Here is an 11322-nt window from a genome sequence, read left to right as displayed (position 1 = left end):
CTGACTTAGCGCTCCCTATCGGAAGCAGCTGAATCAAATTCATCATGAGTATATTCTTTCCTTAATCAACAAGATGTCTCTCAAATGAGATCTAATTTACTCAAAAATGTTGAGCCAAACTGAAGTTACAGACATTTCAATCAGTCAGATTTCTATCTTTCCCCCACCCTTATTTGATGTCGCAAAATCGAAAGTGACAATTCAAACAGATAGAGAATTTTCCAAGGTTTACAGTGATGATATTTTTTTTTCAACTTAATATGAAAATTTTTCGAGTAAAATGCATTTTTCTACTCGACGATAGCTATTGCGCCCCCTAGCGGTGGAGGTATGAACTTCAAAATAATTTCCAGTGTTTTCTTTTGTTTACTTTAGTGGTAAAATTTTTTACCCCAAGTCTCTACGATGAGTGGTTCCTGAGATATAGCCGCTTACCTCGCTTATTTGCCCACCCTGTACATTATTTTTCATTCATTAACAACTACTGTATCAAGATCATAGATTGAACTATAAATCAAATAATTTGACAACGTTGTGTCTAATCCTTCACAATAATACCTATATCTGTTTGATATATTTAGTTTATATTTGTCTTGAAATATATTCCAATTCTAAAAATGACAAATTAATAATCAACCAATAGAAAATTCAAAATGACTAAAACTGTACAAATTGAGTAAACGGTTAATGAATTGAACAACTAAATTAACATAAAGACAGACGTACGTTTCGGAATTTTAGTATGTAATAATACAATTTTTCCTCATCAGTGCCTTATAGTTCTACGAAATTATTGAATTTACAAACTCACCACGTGTATATCCACTTCATCAAAATTGCAAGCAAGAAACTACTAACTAACTGAACGTAACGGTTACTCTTGTGAGGATTCACAGATCAAGCCATTACTGAAGGTAGTCATAGATTTCTTTCTTGTTATTCTATTGAAATACATATACGAATCGACATTTACAGTTGAATCAACAATTTCAGAAATTTTAAATTTATCAATTGGTTGATACTGACTCTCTAATCAATAAATGATTACATCAAATTATAAAAGTTGAATGAGTCTTCTTGATGAAGGATATTTAATATAAATTAAATAATTTGACAACTTTGTGTCTAATCCTTCACAACAATATATCTGTATGATATATTTAGTTCATTTTTGTCTTGGAATATATTCCAATTCTAAAAATGACAAATTCAATAATCAACCAATAGAAAATTCAAAATGAATGAATCTGTACAAATTGAGTAAACGGTTAATAAATTTAACAACTAAATTAACATAAAGACAGACGTACGTTTCGGAATTTTTGGATGTAATAATACAATTTTTCCTCATCAGTGCCTTATAGTTCTACGAAATTATTGAATTTACAAACTCACCACGTGTATATCCACTTCATCAAAATTGCAAGCAAGAAACTACTAACTAACTGAACGTAACGGTTACTCTTGTGAGGATTCACAGATCAAGCCATTACTGAAGGTAGTCATAGATTTCTTTCTTGTTATTCTATTGAAATACATATACGAATCGACATTTACAGTTGAATCAACAATTTCAGAAATTTTAAATTTATCAATTAGTTGTTACATACTCTCTTATCAATTAATGATAACATCAAATTATAAAAGTAGAATGAGTCTTCTTGATAAAGGATATTTAATATAAATCAAATAATTTAACTTTGTGTCTAATCCTTCAGAATAATATATCTGTATGATATATTTAGTTTATTATTGTCTTGGAATATATTCCAATTCTAAAAATGACAAATTCAATAATCAACGAATAGAAAATTCAAAATGAATGAATCTGTACAAATTGAGTAAACGGTTAATAAATTTAACAACTAAATTAACATAAAGACAGACGTACGTTTCGGAATTTTTGGATGTAATAATACAATTTTTCCTCATCAGTGCCTTATAGTTCTACGAAATTATTGAATTTACAAAACTCATCACGTGTATATCCACTCCACCAAAATTGCAAACAAGAAACTAATAACTAACTGAACGTAACGGTTACTCTTGTGAGGATTCACAGATCAAGCCATTACTGAAGGTAGTCATAGATTTCTTTCTTGTTATTCTATTGAAATACATATACGAATCGACATTTACAGTTGAATCAACAATTTCAGAAATTTTAAATTTATCAATTGGTTGATACTGACTCTCTAATCAATAAATGATTACATCAAATTATAAAAGTTGAATGAGTCTTCTTGATGAAGGATATTTAATATAAATTAAATAATTTGACAACTTTGTGTCTAATCCTTCACAACAATATATCTGTATGATATATTTAGTTCATTTTTGTCTTGGAATATATTCCAATTCTAAAAATGACAAATAACATAATCAACCAATAGAAAATTCAAAATGACTAAAACTGTACAAATTGAGTAAACGGTTAATAAATTGAACAACTTAATTAACATAAAGACAGACACTAAGTTTTGGAGTGATTCCAAGTCATCGATCTAAATTACATTTCTACTGATATGACTGCAATCCCAATTTTTCTCTTGTTGCTCAGATTGTGTTTCATCTGTTTTGTCAGTTGAAACTTGTAGAACTTTCTCTTCAGATGAAGAGATGAGATTATACTCTTTCTCCCTCCCAATCACAGATTCCGGTTCTCCCTCCGAACCTAATAACTCGTTATTGGAATGTGTCAGCGATTGTAAGCTCATCTCATCTTTTTCGCTTATCGTTGCTCTGTAACAATAAATTTGAAGTTTAGAATCCAGTTCTGTTTTTCATACTGACTGTCTAAAACAATCTAATTCTTAACCTTATTGTAAACTTTCAGGACTTGGATTTGTTCTCTAAAACAATCTCATTATTAACCTTATTTTAAACTCTTAGGGCTTGGAATTGTTCTCTAAAACAATTTCATTATTAACCTCATTGTAAACTCTGAGGAACTTGTACTTCTAAGTAAATATTGAACCCAGAATTTGCGAGTTTACGTAAGGAAAGCAAATTCTCAGAACTCTCTTTCCCTGCAAATACATTTTGCAATTTCTTAGTGAATATGATAAAATGCAGATCTCATCTCTTGAGCAGTTAGCTCAATCACATCCTCAATAACTTCATACTCTCATGCTATCGAGTCGAATCTTTCTCAGAAATCATCGATCGATTTATGTTTCTCCATTTTGATGAAGTACAACCGAGCTCTTACCTGAAGTGTGTGTTACATTTGACCGCACTTCGTGGAGAACCTCAAACCTCTAATTACTTCAACAGGGTCTCGGATATTGAGAATTTTCTTGTGATAATTCTCCTCAATTCTGTTTATGATAATGTCTCGTACCCAATTACTTCTCTCGGATTTGTTGGCCTCTGATCAAGTTTGGTTACTCGTACTTGGCTCTATGACGTCCAACAAATCATTTATGAAAAAGCTCAGATCTTAGACTGTCGATCCAGATTTCGAATTTGAATAATTCTCTGTAACATGGATTAATTTTAAATACCTGGGTTTTCTTGTACTCTAGAATTTAACCAAAAAAAATATTCTCTCAATTCTAATTACCTCTGTAATATGAATTGATTTTTGAAAACCTAGGTTTTCTACTACTCTAGAATTTAATCCCAGGAAAATATTCTCTCAATTCTTATGACCTCTGTAACATGAATTAATTTTTGAATACCTGGGTTTTCTAATACTCTAGAATTTAACCCCAAAAAAATTCTCTTAACTCTAATTACCTCTGTAACATGAATTAATTTTTATATACCTGGGTTTTCTGATACTCAAGAATTCAATCTCAAAAAATATTCTCTCAACTCTGATTAACTCTGTAGCATGAATTAATTTTTATATACCTGGGTTTTCTAATACTCTAAATCTATAATATTCTCATGACTCTAATGTCGACAATTTCTCGTCTCCCAGATCTCTAATATCTCGAAAGGGGGTTTCGTCTTATGTCTCTAAAATTTCTCTAGCATCTTTCATCTAGTCTCTTAGGTATCACTCATTGATACTGCTCTAGTCAGCTAAAATCAAGGAAATGGCAATTATTGATTGTACGAAACGGACTTATATTGGTTCTGACAATTCTCTCTTTCCTCGTATTGCATGAAACGTCTATCTTCTGCACTTACGGAAATGATGGAATCTGAATCACTATCTTAATCCACCAATGGTTTTTGCTCGATTTCCATTGGCTGCCATTTCAATTTCAGGATTAATGAAACAAAATTATTCATATTATGTATTTTGAGATTTTTGTGCATTATATGTTCTCTTAGTACATCAACATCTACTACCATCTATAAGATATAAAATTTTGTTTCCTGCTTCTGAATTGCCTCAGACGCACAGCGATCTGATATAATTCGAAACTGGACTATCAAGTCCTCGTACATGTACACCTTACATCAAAAGTGGTATCACGCACTGAAATGAATACCTGTTGCGTTAGGTATGGCCATTGTACATGTACGGGATGAATACTTGAATCCTATAATATCCCTAGCTTACAAACAAATAACACGGCACAGTAAGCATTGTATGAAAGAAGCCCTGAAATATTGATTATCACTAATCTTACCATACTGCAGTTCTTGTAGTTTAGTGAAATAAATAATTCTCCAAATTTTTCAACAAGTAAGATGAATCTATTCTCTCAAAATATCTGAATCTCTGGGTTATGTATGTGGATTGTGAGATATCCAATTTTACATGCTCCAAGCGATGTATGTATAATCTCTAAATCTACATCCAAACTTCTAGGTGTTGTATGTGAAATCTCTAACATTATCTAATCTAAAAAAGACAGTATGTTAGCAAAATCTCTAAAGTTAACATAATCTCAACCTCTGAATGGTTTAAGTGAAAATCTAAAATGTTCTCATCTAAACCTCTCAAATGATGTATGTACATCAGCTAAATCTCTCAAACGGTGGATGTGACATCTCTCGTTGACGATGAATATGTTAAATCTTAACATTTACATCCCAAATGACTTATGTACATCACCTAAATCTCTCAAACGGTGGATGTGACATCTCTCTAAATGATGAATGTAAAGTCTCCAAATTCACATCATCTAAATCTATAAAACATGTGTATAGTAAAGTATCTCATTTCCCTAAGCATCAACGGCCAATAACCATTAAGAATCAAAGTTGATTCCTTCTCTGATAGATAGGTAAACACATTATTTCCGAATACCGTAAATACTGTATAATAGGAATTCTCTATTTCAGCAATGAATATGAAATAAATCATTTTTATTCACTGAACTAAATAAAATATCTCTAGCCTCGTGATTAAGTTGAAATTCAACTTACCTCAATTGATATTTTTCCCGTTGTGTACACAACAGATTTTCAGAATTAGTGTTCACCTCGTTGCGCAGTTAAGCGTGCACTGGAGCCTATAACTTCTTGGATTTATAGGTTTTGCAGAGGATTCACTAATACACCGTTTAGGTTTTATAGTTTAATATAATCTCTAGTATGTCTCTCTCCGAGCAAAGCTCGATGTCGAATAGTCTCATCTCTTAGGTTAGACCTCTGTCATTCGCTGTAGATCATTGAAGATCTATTCTTGTTTTTTCTCTTGATAGCCCTCGATGGCCTCGTCACTTCGCAACGCCGCGGTGGTGAGATGAAGTAATACTACGAATGGGTAGAATGTAATGTTGGTTGTCTCTCGTAATTTGTTCGGATGAAGTAATATTCTAATATGTACCAATTTGCACCGGAATATTGCAAAAAATATTTTAAAATTTTAATTCTCTTTTTGCCCTCATTGATTTGAAAACGGTCACATTATTTATTGAAATCTTCAATCCATTGATTTGCATTTAAATTTCTGCCAGTAAATTTTCCTATCATAAAATCATTTGCAATTTGTCCTACATTGTGTTCTAATTGTGCTGGCTTATTGTCAATTAATTTCTCTAAAAGTTCTTCCAAACTTTGCACTGAGCCAGTGCCAGTAAGTAAGTAATTAGGTAAATATTATCATAATATCTATATAAAACGAAACAAGAAAAAAGAAATACATACTGTCTGCAAAAGGGATACTTTCCACAGTATGAACAGATTATGGGTAAGTTCCCAGGAACTATTAGATTTCACAGAAAAATCAACTATACATGCACCGCACACTCTAGAGCTGAAAATGTATATTGAATTTGAAATAGAGTAACCACAAAAAAAAATCATAATCATCATATATAGTTATGATAGTCGACGAGAAAGGGTTTGGAAAGGTCCATTCAGACTAGAGCGATTCAATTTCGCCCGGGAAGTTGTACCTTTTCAAGGCGGATCGATAATGTGCAGAGGTGTATAATATTCCGTCGCCGTAGCCCTCTTATTATAGTTGAACGAACAATGGCAGAAAACATTATTGAAAAAATCATTTTATATCTGCGCAACGAATTTGAGGCTAATTTCATTAATCAGGATGATAACGCCTTACACGAAGGGCTCAAAATATCGTTAAAAAAAACAATATCTAGAGAATGAGCTGGCCAACAACTTCAGGTATTGAGATATGCCTGGAAATTTCATTTAATACTTGATTCGTGGGATGCCTAGCTGTATTGGGCAGTTCGGCAGTTTTGGAATAGCTATAATTAATAATAAAAAATAGATAATCGATAAATTGAGATTTTTTCTATTTTGTCCAATTCCACATAAAGCAAAAAGTAACAAAAAAAGATTTTTCTATCAAATATAATGCAGTAGAAATAGAGGAAAATATTCATCTCATTTCCATACATAGACTGTTTATTTTTTGAGGTACCTAGGCGGCAAGACATTTAACGATGTGTCATTCATCGATGGAGTTATATCTAAAATTCAGACTGGACTGAAAGGTCGACTATAGTGCCAGAAATACCAGGTTCGAATCCTAGATGTTGTACATGTCTGGTGATAGTTCAGGCGGCCACTAACGAGGCACCCATGTTCGAGCGTTCGGATCATTTTAAACCCGCCACTCACGAAGCGTTTTTTCGAGCGTTTGGAAGCAGGCGTACAAGAGATTCAAGTCGAGCAGTCAAGTTCATTCTCTGATTTATAGTCGTGCGGTCGTGTCCCGAGCTGCCCGACTGTAAAATTATCCGAACGCTCGAACATGGGTGCCTCGTGAGTGACCGCCTTTATGCCCGCCACTCACGAAGCGTTTTTTCCAGTGGTAGCTAGCGTCGAAGAGATTCCAGTCAGACAGCTCGGGACACGGCCGTACGACTGTAAATCAGAGAATGAACTTGACTGCCCGACTGGAATCTCTTGGTTGCCTGGCTTCCCAAAGTCTCGAGCAAACGCCTCGTAAGTGGCGGGCATTAGGTTGGAGGCTAATGACCGTAGCAGTCGATGCCTTCAACAAAATAAAAAAACTCTAAAATTCAACTATGTATATCATAAGACAAAACAAATGCAACTCCAATAATGGTGCATAAACTTTTTGATGAAACTTGATAGAAATGTTTCACTGGTTGTAGTTGTTCGAAACGTCATTAATTAAAATAAAAAATAAATAATCTAGGAGCGATGAAAAATTGGACGTTTAACTTGATAAATTGAAAGAAAAAAACCTTTAATTCCAATTTTTAGTTCCCTCCGTCTAATAGATTCAATGAGAGGACCACTGTGAAAAAAATCTTCTAGAATCTTAATTATATTGAAAACGAAAGTAATTTTAATATGTTTTCCTACAACTGCTATGAAAAGTAGAGTTTTCTTCATAGCTTACTCAATTTCTCATACTTATTTCTCACGACACTTTGCCCGCACCCCGCTTGGTAGACCAATGAAATTGGGCTTTTGAGTCGTTTCTATGGAAACGCAATAAATTAGCACATACTGTCAACGAAGGCCATTTTGATTTGAATCAAATCCAATATTTGAATTATTGAAATTTGTGCAGTTATAGGAAAAGTATAGTGTGCAACATGTTTAGAAAGTTGGACTTTCCCCACTTGTTGCACAATATACCATTTTACTACAAATATTTTTGAGCGCTCGTTTATTGAACAAGTAATATTTTTTGTTAATGAACAGAACTAGGAGTCTGTAAATATGACTGTTACAAATTTTGCTTTCCTGATGATTTAAAAAAACTTCCAAATCTATCGAAATGGAACTTGTCATGGATTGATTAATAAGTTCCTTATAAATGATAATCTAAAAGAAATAAAATAATTTCAAAGATCATTATTTGTAACGAATGAAAATTGAATCACTTCTCTCATTTATAAGAAATAGAATTCATAGTTATGGAACAAGACATGCGTAAACTGTTATATTCTTGTTATAATTATATAGAAAGAGTATTTAAAAGAAGTACAAATATATCTGCTCGTTGGGAAAATTCGAGAACCTGTCATTCAAAGAAACGTTTGCATTTGAAGGAAACTCAAACTCTACAACAATTTTCCCTAGAAGCGGACGGAATTGAATATTGGATTGACGAGAAACTTCAACTCAAGAAAATTACAGAGATACGGTTAACATTAAATCCGAATTGTGGAAGCATCAGGTTAGTCGAATAGATGTTCAGTAACGACATGAAATACTCAATCAAATAATACCACTTAATTCACTTCCAAAAACCTTTGGGTTATTGATTTCAAGCCCCCAGAATTGATGAACCGATTCTACAGGCGTACAACTTTGCTTCCGTCGTTATGATCCAAAGTATTGTTCATCGCTGGCCACTACTATCTCCCACCTCTCGGGCAGCGTACGAAGAACGCGTTGAAAAACTGGTCATCTTTTGAAGCAATCCACGAATCGATTCAATTTTTTACTTCTTCATAAGACCGGTGCTGGTCAGCCAGGCCGTGTGTCACTGATCGAAACAAGAGATAGTCCGAGAAAGCAACGTTTGGAGAATACGACGGGGTAAGAATTCCCATTTCAACGTTTCCAAGTATGTCTTGACAAAGTATGTCTTGAACACTTTCGCAACATGAGGTCGAGCATTGTCATACATTTTTTTATGTCTGTCATTGTATTGCGAATGTATTTCAATACTCGACTCAAACGTATTAATTGCGTCCGATAACGGTTGCCTGTGATTGTTTCAGTCAGTTTTAACTCATAATACACTACGCCGAGCTGGTCCCACCAAAACATGAGCATGACATTTTATCCGTGAATATTCGGTTCAGTTGTCGATGGGGAAGCATAGCCGGGATATCCCCATGAATTTATGAGCTTGGGATTATCGTAATGAACACATTCTTTCTTCTCCAGTCACAAAGCGACAAAGAAATCCCTTCCTTCTTTGTCTTGCAAGCAGCTATTCACAAGCAAACAAACGCTCTTCAACATCGCTCGGCTTCACTTCATACGGCACCTAATTTCCTCGATTCTGAAACATGTCTTTCAGGCGTTTCATAATGGCTTTTTGCGACACTTCCAATGATCCTGCCAATTCTTTTTGCGTTTGACACGAGACTTGATCAAATAAAGGTATGAAAAGACCGACGCGAACTGCGTGAGCGGAAACGGTAATGGGTGCTATGCGTTAGATGCGGTAGTGGACAGATTTCATAGCATGCACACCAACGCGATAATAATAAGATAAAACTACTGTGCGAACTGCGAGAAAACACTGCAATTCACATGCGTTCTATTCGTACCGACATGCACTCCTTCATATCCCGCCGTTCATTTCAATCTCGCATAAGTTTCGTTCCCGTCTCGCTCCCGCAGTTCCGCGTCGGTCTGTTTATACCCTAATGTTAATGCTTCCAATTCTGCATCTTCGCAAACCTTCTCTCTTTCACCGCCATGCTGGTCTTCGACGTCAAAATTCCCGTTTTTGGTAGGTTGAAACCACTCTCGGCATGTTCTTTCGCAAATAGCGGACTCACGATAGGTATTTTAGAGCATTCGATGAGCCCTTGCCGCAGATTTATTCATATGAATGCAGAAAATTGAAACCTCCCACAAATAACGAGAACTTGGCTCGTAAGCTGACATGTTGAATCAAAAATAAATTTATGATGCAGACAGACACAAATCGACTAACATTTCGATGGGTTGAAATTGAATCTAACACTAGACGCGTTATGGAAGTTTTGGGCAATGGTCGTCACTCAATATATAACGAATCTGAAAAGTTGAAGCAAGCAGTTCGCGAACGCTTAGGGAATATTTCTAGTCAGTGGGATTACCTTCAAGAAAAGACCAAGGAAAAGAATGAAAAACTCAAGGAAGTTTCAAAACAATATGATCATATAATGGGCATCAAATATATCAACTTTTGGATGGGCGATATTGAGACCCTTTTGATAAATCAGGACATAGGGAATGCTGAATGCTGTAAAGAACTTGTTAGGAACACATAAGGTCATTGAGGAAGATATAGCAGCCCATTGGATAAAAATTTAAATTTTTTAAGTCAATATCAATGTTGTACTGATGAGGAATCATTATTTCAATCTTCACTTTTTTTATGGAACTAGTATGAAAAATCGAAATCAAAATACCTACACGTGACCTATCGATCCAAATTGTCGGTTTTCAGATCGTCAGTTTTCTCTCAGCGATCGTCAGGTTGAGATCTTCAGTTCAGAGGGGAATCGTCCAATCTGAACGACAGTCCTGAATTTCAAACCGTTCGGAATTCTATCCGTTGAAAATGAACGGGGTCTTCAATTTCAGACGTCTTCAGCTCCAATCGACAGTTCTGGATCGATGGGTTTCATCTTTCTTTGTGAATATTCCCCAAAAATTCATAACGATATTAGTATTTTAAAATCAGATTTGGAAAAAGAAGCCGACAAAATATTCACCAGCGACAGTATTTTCGACATCGTATCGATTAAAGAAGAATACGAAAATATGGTTCTCCATTACAGAAGAATTGATGAATAAGCTTCTCAAAGAAAGGCGCGATTGAAGGAAGAAAGGTTTACACATTCGATGTTTTTTAGGGATACTGCTCAGAAAATCGATGAAAAAAATCAACCGAAATTCAAAAGCGACAAAACACACCCGACGTTTAGATTTCAAACATAAGAGATAGAACAAATGAAGGGAATTCCAAAATCTGGTTTTATTCATAAAATTAACGCAATTTCAACAAATTATTTATGTATTTTTTTATGTGTGATGTATTTTATATTGTAAGTATTTTTTTATGTTTCTCTGACTATCAAAATGATAGTTCGCTGTTCCTTTTGATCAAATATATAATTACATTATGGATTTTTTGCTGAATGTCTGAATTACTATCCTTGTAGATTCGTTACCATGAAGTGCATCAGTCCAGATGATTTTCGTGGAGAGATATAAATTACGCCTTGAATATGT

At 34.3% G+C, this 11322-nt stretch overlaps 1 long non-coding RNA gene across 4 annotated transcripts; it reads right to left on the bottom strand.

The window, feature by feature from the left end:
* Positions 1-2473: 2473 nt before the first annotated feature.
* On the bottom strand, positions 2474-7793 carry LOC123686296. 4 transcript variants are annotated; one of them, XR_006748435.1, is made up of 4 exons: positions 3859-7793; positions 3566-3656; positions 3212-3480; positions 2474-2742 (listed from the first exon to the last, which is right to left on the bottom strand). It is a non-coding gene; the product is annotated as an uncharacterized LOC123686296 (long non-coding RNA). The 4 variants fall into 4 exon arrangements; XR_006748436.1 differs by having other exon boundaries at positions 3212-3656; positions 3859-4804; positions 5332-7793; XR_006748433.1 differs by having other exon boundaries at positions 3212-3656.
* Between the last annotated feature and the right edge of the window lie 3529 nt (positions 7794-11322).

This window comes from Harmonia axyridis, chromosome X (genome assembly GCF_914767665.1).
Source record: "Harmonia axyridis chromosome X, icHarAxyr1.1, whole genome shotgun sequence".
Taxonomy (NCBI): domain Eukaryota; kingdom Metazoa; phylum Arthropoda; class Insecta; order Coleoptera; family Coccinellidae; genus Harmonia; species Harmonia axyridis.
The sequence above is the reverse complement of the archived record's forward strand: the minus strand, read 5'-3'. Positions and strand labels throughout refer to the sequence as shown.